Here is a 9,554-nt window from a genome sequence, read left to right on the forward strand (position 1 = left end):
CTTAGCTGCCTACTGGCTCCCCACTCAGAGTTTGCTGAAAATGTTTCTTCAAACCACTGAGCTCTAACGACCAATCTACAAGTGCTAGAGCCAGAGGTGGTTAAACAAAAGTTTGTCCTTGGAACGCCAGAGCTGAGAGCCACTGTTATACAAGGAGGGTTGTTTATGGTGGTGCTTTTTATTGGGGGAATGAAGTCTGTGTTGAAGGCCCTGAGCAGTGACTGAAGGAGCAGCCATGTGGAAGAATGGAATAGGTTTCCCATTAGCTTGTGGACAAGGCCTGCATATAATCAATTCATATACATCTCAGCTATCGCCGGGAAAATAATCCATCCCACTTTTCCCTCAGTCCTTTCTAGATCCAGGGCATTCCTTTCTCCATATTTTCAACTGTCACCTCATGCCCAGCCAGTACAAGTGCAAGCAGAACAGATCCCATACACCGCAGCCCATGGGAAGAAATTTAGCATTATTCCCAGCCCCCACCTCCACCACCAAGGGTCTGGCTCTGGCCTTGAGTCCCAGGCCTGGTCCCACCCAAGCCCCAGGGTTAACAATGGCCTTACCCTTGCTACTCTTCCCTTCACCCTGGGACATCCCTTCCTTCCTGGCTCTGTTACTTGTTAACTCTGTGATTTGGAGGAGTCAGCTTCTCTGGACCTGTTTCCTCATCTATAAAAAACATAATGACATTTACCTCAGAGGGTGGCAGTGGGGAAGAAAGGAGACTTTGTGTTTGAAAAAGCACATGACTAACCGGGGTAAGCATTAGTCAGTTCTGAAGCTTACCCATGGGTGCGGCCAGAGTTTGACCTCTCTTAATTTATAGTCTACAAGTGCCCTGTGCTGAAGGTCATGAGCTGCTCACTCAATATCAACAGCTGAGGTTGATTTTTATTGAAAAGGTTATTGCCCATTTTCACCTACCAGATTGACAAAATTACTTACAGACTACAGGGAGCAGAGTCCTCTCATACACTAGAATTAAGAGAATAACTGGGCATAATCCAGATACCTGGGTACAACAATTAGGAATATTCAGCACATTTCTTTTAATTAAGCAATTTTCCTCAAAGGAGTCTATCAGAAATATCCACAAATGTGCACAAGGGTGAATGACAAAGGTATTCATTACAGTGTTATTTGTAATAGGAAAATATATGGAGGCAATCCGAAAGTCTAAAATTAAGGAACCAAAGGACCTATGGAGTTGTGTTGCTGCCATGCTTTGGGGTACATGCCACTATCAAAAATAAAGACAGATTTCAAAGCCATCTACAGATTCAATGTAATTTTTACCAAAATCTCAATGGTATTTTTCACAGAAATAGAACAAATAATCTTAAAATTTGCATAGAACTACGAAAGACCCCAAATACCCAAAGTAATCTTGAGAAAAAAGTATAATGCTAGAGGCATACACTTCCTGGTTTCAAATTGTATTACAAAGCTGTAGGAGTTGAAACAGTATGGTATTGGTATAAAAACAGACATATAGGTCAATGAAATAGAATAGAGAGACCAGAAATAAAGTCATGCATATATATGGTCAGTTAATTTACAACAAAGAAGTCAAGAACAGACAATGGGGAAAAGACAGTCTCTTTACTACGTGGCACTGAGAGAATTGAATGACCACATGCAAAAAAATGAAACTGGACCACAATCGTACACCATATATAAAAATGAACTCAAAATTAAAGACTTGAATATAAGAGCTGAAACCATAAAACTCCTAGAAGAAAATATAGGCGGTAAACACCTTGACATTGGTCTTGGCAATGATTTTTTTGATTTGACACCAAAAACAAAAGCAAGAAAAGCAAAAATAAACAAGCGGGACTATGTCAAACTAAAAAGCTTCTGCATAGTAAAGGATACCATGAAAAAATAAAAATTCAACCTATGAAATGGGAGAAAATATTTGTAAATCACATTCTGATAAAGAGTTAATATCCAAAATGTATAAGGAACTCATATAACTCAATAGCAAAAGATAAAACAAAACAAAACCCCAAACAATTCAATTAAAAAATGGGCAGAGGAACTGAGTAGGTATTTTCCCAAAGAAGACATACAAATGTCTAACAGGCACATGGAAAAATGCTCAACATCACTTACATCAGGGAAATGCAAATGAAAACCACAATGAGATATCAGCAACAAGGGTCAGAACAGTTGTCATTTAAAAAAACAAAACGAAACAGGAAATAATAAGTTTTGGTGAGGGTGTGGAGAGAAAGGGAACGCTGTGCACTGCTGGTGGAAATGTAAATTGGTGCAGCCACTATGGAAAACAATACTCAATAAACACTTCCGGGTATATATTCAAAGGAAATGAAAGAGATACCTATATCCCCTTGTTCATTGCACCATTATTTATAACTACCAAGACATGAAAACATGTGTCCATTAACAGGTAAATCTTAAAGAAAATGTGATATATGTATACAATGGAATATTATTCAGCCATAAAAGGAAGAAAATCCTGCCATTTGCAACAACATGGGTGGACCTTAAGGGCATTATGCTAAATGAAATAAGTCAAAGAAAGACAAATACTGTATGATCTCACATGTAGAATCTAAAAAAAAAAAAAAACCTCATTAGAAATAGAGAACAGATTGGTGATTGCAGAGGTGTGTGTTTGGGGATGGGGAAAATGGGTAAAGTTGCCTGAAAGGTATAAACTTCCACTTATAAGATGAATAAGTTCTAGGGACATAATGTACAGCATGTTGATTATAGTTAACAGCATTATATTGTATATTTGAAAATTGCTAAGAGAATAGACTTTAGAAGTTCTCAGCACAAGAAAAAAAATTATAACTATGTGAGGTGATGAATATTAACTAAACTTATTATGATGATCATTCTGCAATATATACACATATCAAATCATTGTTATACATCTAAAAATGAATATAATGTTATATGTCGATTATATCTCAAAACTGGAAAATAAAATAAAATGAAACAAAAAAAATTCCAATCTTTCTCCTGCTTAAAACGCCACAATTACTTCCATGACTATTTACATGGCCTCCAATGTCCCAGCCCTACCTCCCCCTCCACGTGCTGTCCTCCAACCCCAACAAACTCCTTTCAGTATCAGCTATCACAAACACATAGATCATAAGTAGTTGTACCCAACCGACCAATTCTCTTTACAGATCCACAGTAGAAAGCAAAACTGAAAAATATGTTTTAACCCATTAGAGTGAAAGATCCTATGACTTACGTCTGTAACCAATGCTATTGCCTGATTCCCTAATCTTAGGATATCTGTTCATTGCATCCCACTGAATGATGGTTGTAGAAGTAGCTAAGGGTCTTCAATAAATTCCACATTTATCAGAGCATAAAATACATTAAAGTGATAAATACATTGTTTTACAATGATAAAAAATGACAGATTATTATGTAATGACATGGAAAGATTTTATGCTTTTAAGCAAAAACAGCAAGTTGCAGAATTATAGTTCAATGAATTATATGCCTAGCATATAGTAGGTAGTGAACAAATACTTATTGAGTTTAAAGAATATGATCTCAGACTTTTTTTTTAATTACTACCCCAACACACACATAAAAACAAGCTCACATATTTTCATGTGCCTAAAAAAAGCTCGGGAGGGACAGTGACCACTTTTAACTGTGTTTACCTCTGGGGTATGAGCAGTTTTAGTTTTCCCTGGCTCTGGTCTACAGATCCCACATCTTGTGAGGTGAGGCTGCAGGGAGCAGCCCACGCTTACACATAGCAACTCACAGGAGGTGATGTAGGAGGGGCCTTTAGTCCTGCTCTTTCAGTGAGAAAGAACAGTAAATCCCAACCACTTCCAACCGCTAATCAAGGTAGCTTGCAGAGTCAGAGAGAAAAAAGCCAAGGACAAGATGTACAATTATTCAGGACACTGTTTTATTTATACCTGAGGAGAGACACCAGAGTGTAATTCCCCAGTGGCTCGGGCCTTGTGCAAGCCAGACACTGTGGGAGGATGTCTTCTAACGCCTGGAGAACCCAGGCCGGAGCCAGCCAATATGGCCTAAGCATGGGGTCATGCCTCAGTGGCTGAATCCTGAAAGTCCTAGGTTTCTGTGCTCAAAGCTTAAAGGAGAAAAAAGGGTGTTATTCAGGTTCAGCTCTAGAGACAATGTGAGGCCCTGGTAGCACCAGGGCAAGGTCGGAGGATCCCTTGGATTTGGGCGAGAGGTCACTTAAAAGCAACAGGGTCCTGAAGAGGACAGGCAAGCTTCCTTGATTTTGGATATGGACACAAATGATATGGCTTTGGAATATTCAGAAGGAATTTTTGAAAATTTAGGAGGCATAAGGTATTTTGAGAGACTTGAGAGGAAGGGGCAACAATTTACTTCCGATTTGCCAGGATGAGGTCTGCCTTAGTCTGCTCAGACTGCTACAACAAATGATAGTTGACTGTGTGGCTTAACTAACAGACATTTCTCACAGTTCTGGAGGCTGGTAGGTCTAAATTCAGGGTGCCAGCATGGTTGAGTTCTTGGTGAGGGTCTTCTTCTTGGTTTGCAGACAGTCATCTTCTTGTATCCTTACACGGTGGAGAGAAAGAAAGAAGTCTGATTTCTTCCTCTTCTTATAAAGACACAAATCCTACCATGACCATGGAGGGTTAAGGCTTCGACACATGAATTTTGGGTGTACACAAACATTCAGTCTATAACAGAGTCTGAGTGACTTCGGTGCAGTCAGGACAGCTTACAAACACTCCCAGGCCAGTAAGAGCAGAAAGCATCCTGGGGCCAGAGTAAGGGCAAAGAGGCAAAGGTCAAACCTGATCCCCTCCAGGCTCTCAGAGGCAAGGCAGATCCCAGTGGTTCTCCCACCATGCGCCAGTAGACCTGAGTCCTTCAGAAGGTGAGGGCTGGAGTTGAGATAAACAAGCCAAGATCCAAGCAGGGGGCAACCAGAAGGACCTCTCAGGCAGTTAGGTCAGGATTGTGGGGAGTCTGGAAAAGCTGGAAGCCTGGGCGATCTCTGCCTTATAAGTCATGACTAATTTGTAAAACCCATCAAAGCTGTACTTGCATAAATGTTATCACATTTGATCCTCATAACAATACTGAGAGAGATATTTATTTATTGATTAATAAGACTTTATTTTCACCAAGAAAAACCCATTTTTAATGTCTATTATGATAACTAATGAAGCAAGTGATACAGATAAGATATAGAGGCAGCTGAAGCACTTGTAATAGCCAACTCTGGAGAATGGACATATTTTTTAATCACCTTTGTTGAGGTATGATTTACATATAATAACATGTACCCATTTTAAGTATATTAATTTTAGTGCACATCAAGTACAATAAAAGCAACTTTCCAAAGGTATACACCCATATCGCTATCACTCTAACGAGGACAGAGCATTTCCATCACCTCAGAAAGTTGCCTCATACTTCCTTACAGTCAACCCTCCCACACTCTTTGTTGCCCAGAAACTACTGATCTGCTGTAACTCAGTTTTGTCTGTTCTAGAATTTTATGTAAATAAAATCATCCAGTATGTATTCTTCTGTGTCTGGCTTTTTTCACTCGGCATAATATTTTCAAAATTCATGCATGTAATGTATCAGTAATTTGTTATTTTAAATTATTAACTTCAATTGTATTAGATATACCATAATTTATTTAGCCATTCTCTTATCAATGGATATTTAGATTATTTCCGATTGTCAGTTATTGTGAATAAAACTACTGTGAACATTCATGTATAAATCTTTCTGTGGATATATATTTCATTTCTCTTGGATAAATTATTGTTATGTTATGTATATTAACTGTATTAAAAAAAAAAAACCTGCCAATCAGTTTTCCAAAGTGGTTATACCATTTCACACGCCCACCAGCGGCGAATGAGAGTTCCAATTTCTCCATGCCTTGCCAGTATTTGATATTGTTAGTCTTCATGGATCAGAAGACTTGATATGGTTAAGATGCCAATGCTCCTCAAATTGATCTACAGATTCAATGTAATCCATATTAAAATCCCAGCCAAATTTTTTGTAGAAATTGAGAAGAAGAATTTAAGATTCATATGGAAATTCCAGGGACCCAGAGTTGCCGAAACAATTTGAAAAAGAACCCACATTTCCCAATTTCAAAACTTACTACGAATTCATAGTAATCAAGACAGTTCGATACCAGATTAAAGATAGTCATAGAGTCATAGAGCAATAGAATAGAAGTAAGCGTCCAGATATAAACCTTTAGAGTTACAATCAACCAATTTTCAACAAGGGTGCCAAGACAATTCAATGGAAGAAAGAGTAGTCTTTTCCACAAATGGTGCTGGCACAAGTGGATATCCAATTGCAAAGGAGTGAAGTTGGACTCCTACTTCATGCCATATATACCATATATCTCTTAGAAGAAATATAAGAAGAAAATATAGGCATAAGTCTTTGTGACCTTGAGGTGGGCAAAATACAAGTGACAAAAAAAAAACAGATAAATTAAACTTTATTAAAATTAAAAACTTTTCTATAGCCATGCCACCCTGAACAAGCCCAATCTCGTCTGATCTTGGAAGCTAAGCAGGGTTGGGCCTGGTTAGTACTTGGATGGGAGACCACCTAGGAAGACCAGGTGCTGTAGGCGTAAAAAATAAAAATAATAAGGGATTGTAAGCTGACAAATTCTTTGCAATCTGTGAGCTCAACCAAGGGTTGCCTTGCCTAAAAAAAAATAAAAACTTTTGAGTTTCAAAAAACACCACAGAAAAGTAAAAAGATAACCCACAGAATAGGATAATACATTTACATATCAGATGTCTGCTAAGGGGCTTGTATCTAGCATATATAAGGGGCTCTTACAACACAATAATAAAATGATAAAAAAAAATCCAACTAGAACAATGAGCAAAGGATCTGAATAGACATTTCTCCAAAAAAGCTTTGCAAATGGCCACCACCCATCAGGGAAATGCAAATCAAAACCACAATGAAATACTAATTCACATCTATTAGATTGACTATGATCAAAAAGACAGATAATAACAAGTGTGGTCTAAAATGTGGAGAAATTGGAACCCACATACACTGCTACTTAAAAATAGCCTAGTAGTTCCTCAAGAGGTTAAACAGAGTTACTTAGGTCTATAGCTAAGAAAAATGAAAACATATATCCACATAAAAACTTATATGAATAATGCTGCTATAAACATTATAGCAGCATTATTCATAATAACCAAAAAATGAAAACAAACCAGATATCCATCAATTTGAATGGATAAGTAAAAAAATTCCATACAATGGAAAATTATTTAGCAATAAAAAGAAATTGTGATAACATGGATGAATTTGAAAATATTATGCCAAATGAAAGAAGCCAGTCACAAAAGACCATATATTGTATAATTCCATTTATATGAAATGTCCAGAAGGAGCAAATGTATAGAGACTCAGATTAGTGTTTGCTTAGGTCTGAGGAAGGAGTTTGGGGAGAAATAGAGAATGACTGCTAATGCATACAGAGTTCCTTTTTGGGGGTGATGAATATTTTCTAAAATTAACTGTGGAGATGGTTGCAAATTTCTGTGGATATATTAAAAAAACATTAAATTTTATACTTTAGACAGTTAGGTGAATTATTTTAAAAATTATGCAAATGTCCACTTTAATAAATTATTAAACATTTTCTTGATTAAGAAATGATTTTATAAATATAGTTATATTATTATTTTGTAGATAAAGTACTTTTATTATAATTCCATAGAGCATAATACAAAATGATACCATTATTCAATACACTTCATATTGTTTGTTATTTGCTGAAATTATATCAACCTAGTGCATTGATTCTGCTTCAAAAGCAGGAATGATCTCCAATATGACGAACAATGTGTGGACTGAAAAGCAGAAGAAAATATGCATAGAACTGAGTATAAAGTAAATGTATTTTCTTCAATATTCTATCCACATTGTTGTCCTGAAATAAAAGAACGGGTTCTAAACATTAAAACAAACATGCATATAAAAACAAGAAAAATGACACAATTAGTAAAACATGTAGAATACATTCTTAAAGGCACATTTTCTCACACACACACACACACACACACACACACACACACACACACACACACACTCCAACTGGCAGCTGCTAGACAAATTGGCAGTTGTCTAAAGACTAGACAAGTGTTGGTGGGGGAGGCCTTCCCAGTTTTCCCAAGGAAAGGAACATTTCCTGATTCGCCATCTCTACTCCCTTGCACTATTTGCACCCCTAACCAGGAGCAGAGAGGGGAGGAGCCAGCAGTGTACACCAAGTTGTCTTTCTTCTTTCAAGGGATGCCCTTGTGTTTTCAAGTTAAGAGGAGAGTAGGGGGTGGAGGACACTCTAAGTAGTGCCACAGAGGGTGCTCAGCTCAAGGAAGGTGGCCTCAACAAGCAGCACTGCCACCTTGTGGTTTGGGATGATCTCGCCTCTGGATAAGGTCCCAGGGAACCTCGGTGGGGCTCCCTCACAGTCTCAGAAGAAAATATTGGATAATTCAGTAACATTCCTTCAAACATAATTTTTATTGTTCTTTCTTAATATAAAAGTAATTTATGCTTGCTTTACAAATTTTAGAAAGTAGAAGTAAAGAAAAAGAAAATAATAAAAATTACCTGTAAATCTAACCCACAGAGATAACCAAAGTTAGGCACTTGGGTGTATTTTTCCAGTCTTTTTTTCTAAATATTTTTAAAAACAAAAATAGGATCATATAGCACATACTGTTTTTTTCATAAACTAAATATATTGTACAAATATATTTCCATTTGTTAAACATTTTTCTGCAACACCTTTTAAAAAAAAGAAGGAGAAATTTTAAATGTACAAAAGTAGAAAGCCTAGTATAATGGGTTCCTATATACAAATCACACAGCGTCACTGATTATCAACCCATGGCTGATTCCAAAATATTTTTGATGACCGCATGATATTCCTTCTTTCTTTGGGTGACTGATCATAGTATATTTAACTAACTCTTTATTGTTGAACATTTATATTCTACTCAACATTTCATTGACATAAATAATACTGGGATGAACATTTTTGTAGCTAAATCTTTACAGAATTTATAGTTATTTTCTTTGTTAAATTCCCAAGTCAAAGTGGATATAAAGTTTGTAAGGTGTTTCATATATTACCAAGATACTTTTCAGAATGACTGAATTAGGTACCTTTTTTAAAATTATTAGTTTCAAGTACACAGCACAATGGTTAGGCATTTATAAAATTATGAAGTGATCCCCCTGATTATCCTAGCACCCATCTGGCACTACACACAGCCATTATGATACTATTGAATATATTTCCTACGTGATACTCCACATCCCCGTGACTGTTTTGCGATTACTAATTTGTACTTCTTCATCCCTTCACCTTTTCATTCTGCTCCCCAATATCCTCTCTTCTGACAATCACCAGTTTGTTCTAGGAGCCTTTTTAACCATAAAAAATTTGAGGACCATATGATAGTGAGGCAAAACTGGTAGAGAAAACTTACAATGATTTTTTAAAATAC

General features: G+C 36.8%; 1 non-coding gene across 1 annotated transcript; it reads left to right on the forward strand.

The window, feature by feature from the left end:
• Positions 1–6,521: 6,521 nt before the first annotated feature.
• LOC120587292 (5S ribosomal RNA) lies at positions 6,522–6,640 on the forward strand. Its single transcript, XR_005648906.1, has one exon. It is a non-coding gene; the product is annotated as a 5S ribosomal RNA (ribosomal RNA).
• The last annotated feature ends 2,914 nt before the right edge of the window (positions 6,641–9,554 follow it).

This window comes from Pteropus medius, unplaced genomic scaffold (assembly GCF_902729225.1).
Source record: "Pteropus medius unplaced genomic scaffold, Ma_sr-lr_union100, whole genome shotgun sequence".
Taxonomy (NCBI): domain Eukaryota; kingdom Metazoa; phylum Chordata; class Mammalia; order Chiroptera; family Pteropodidae; genus Pteropus; species Pteropus medius.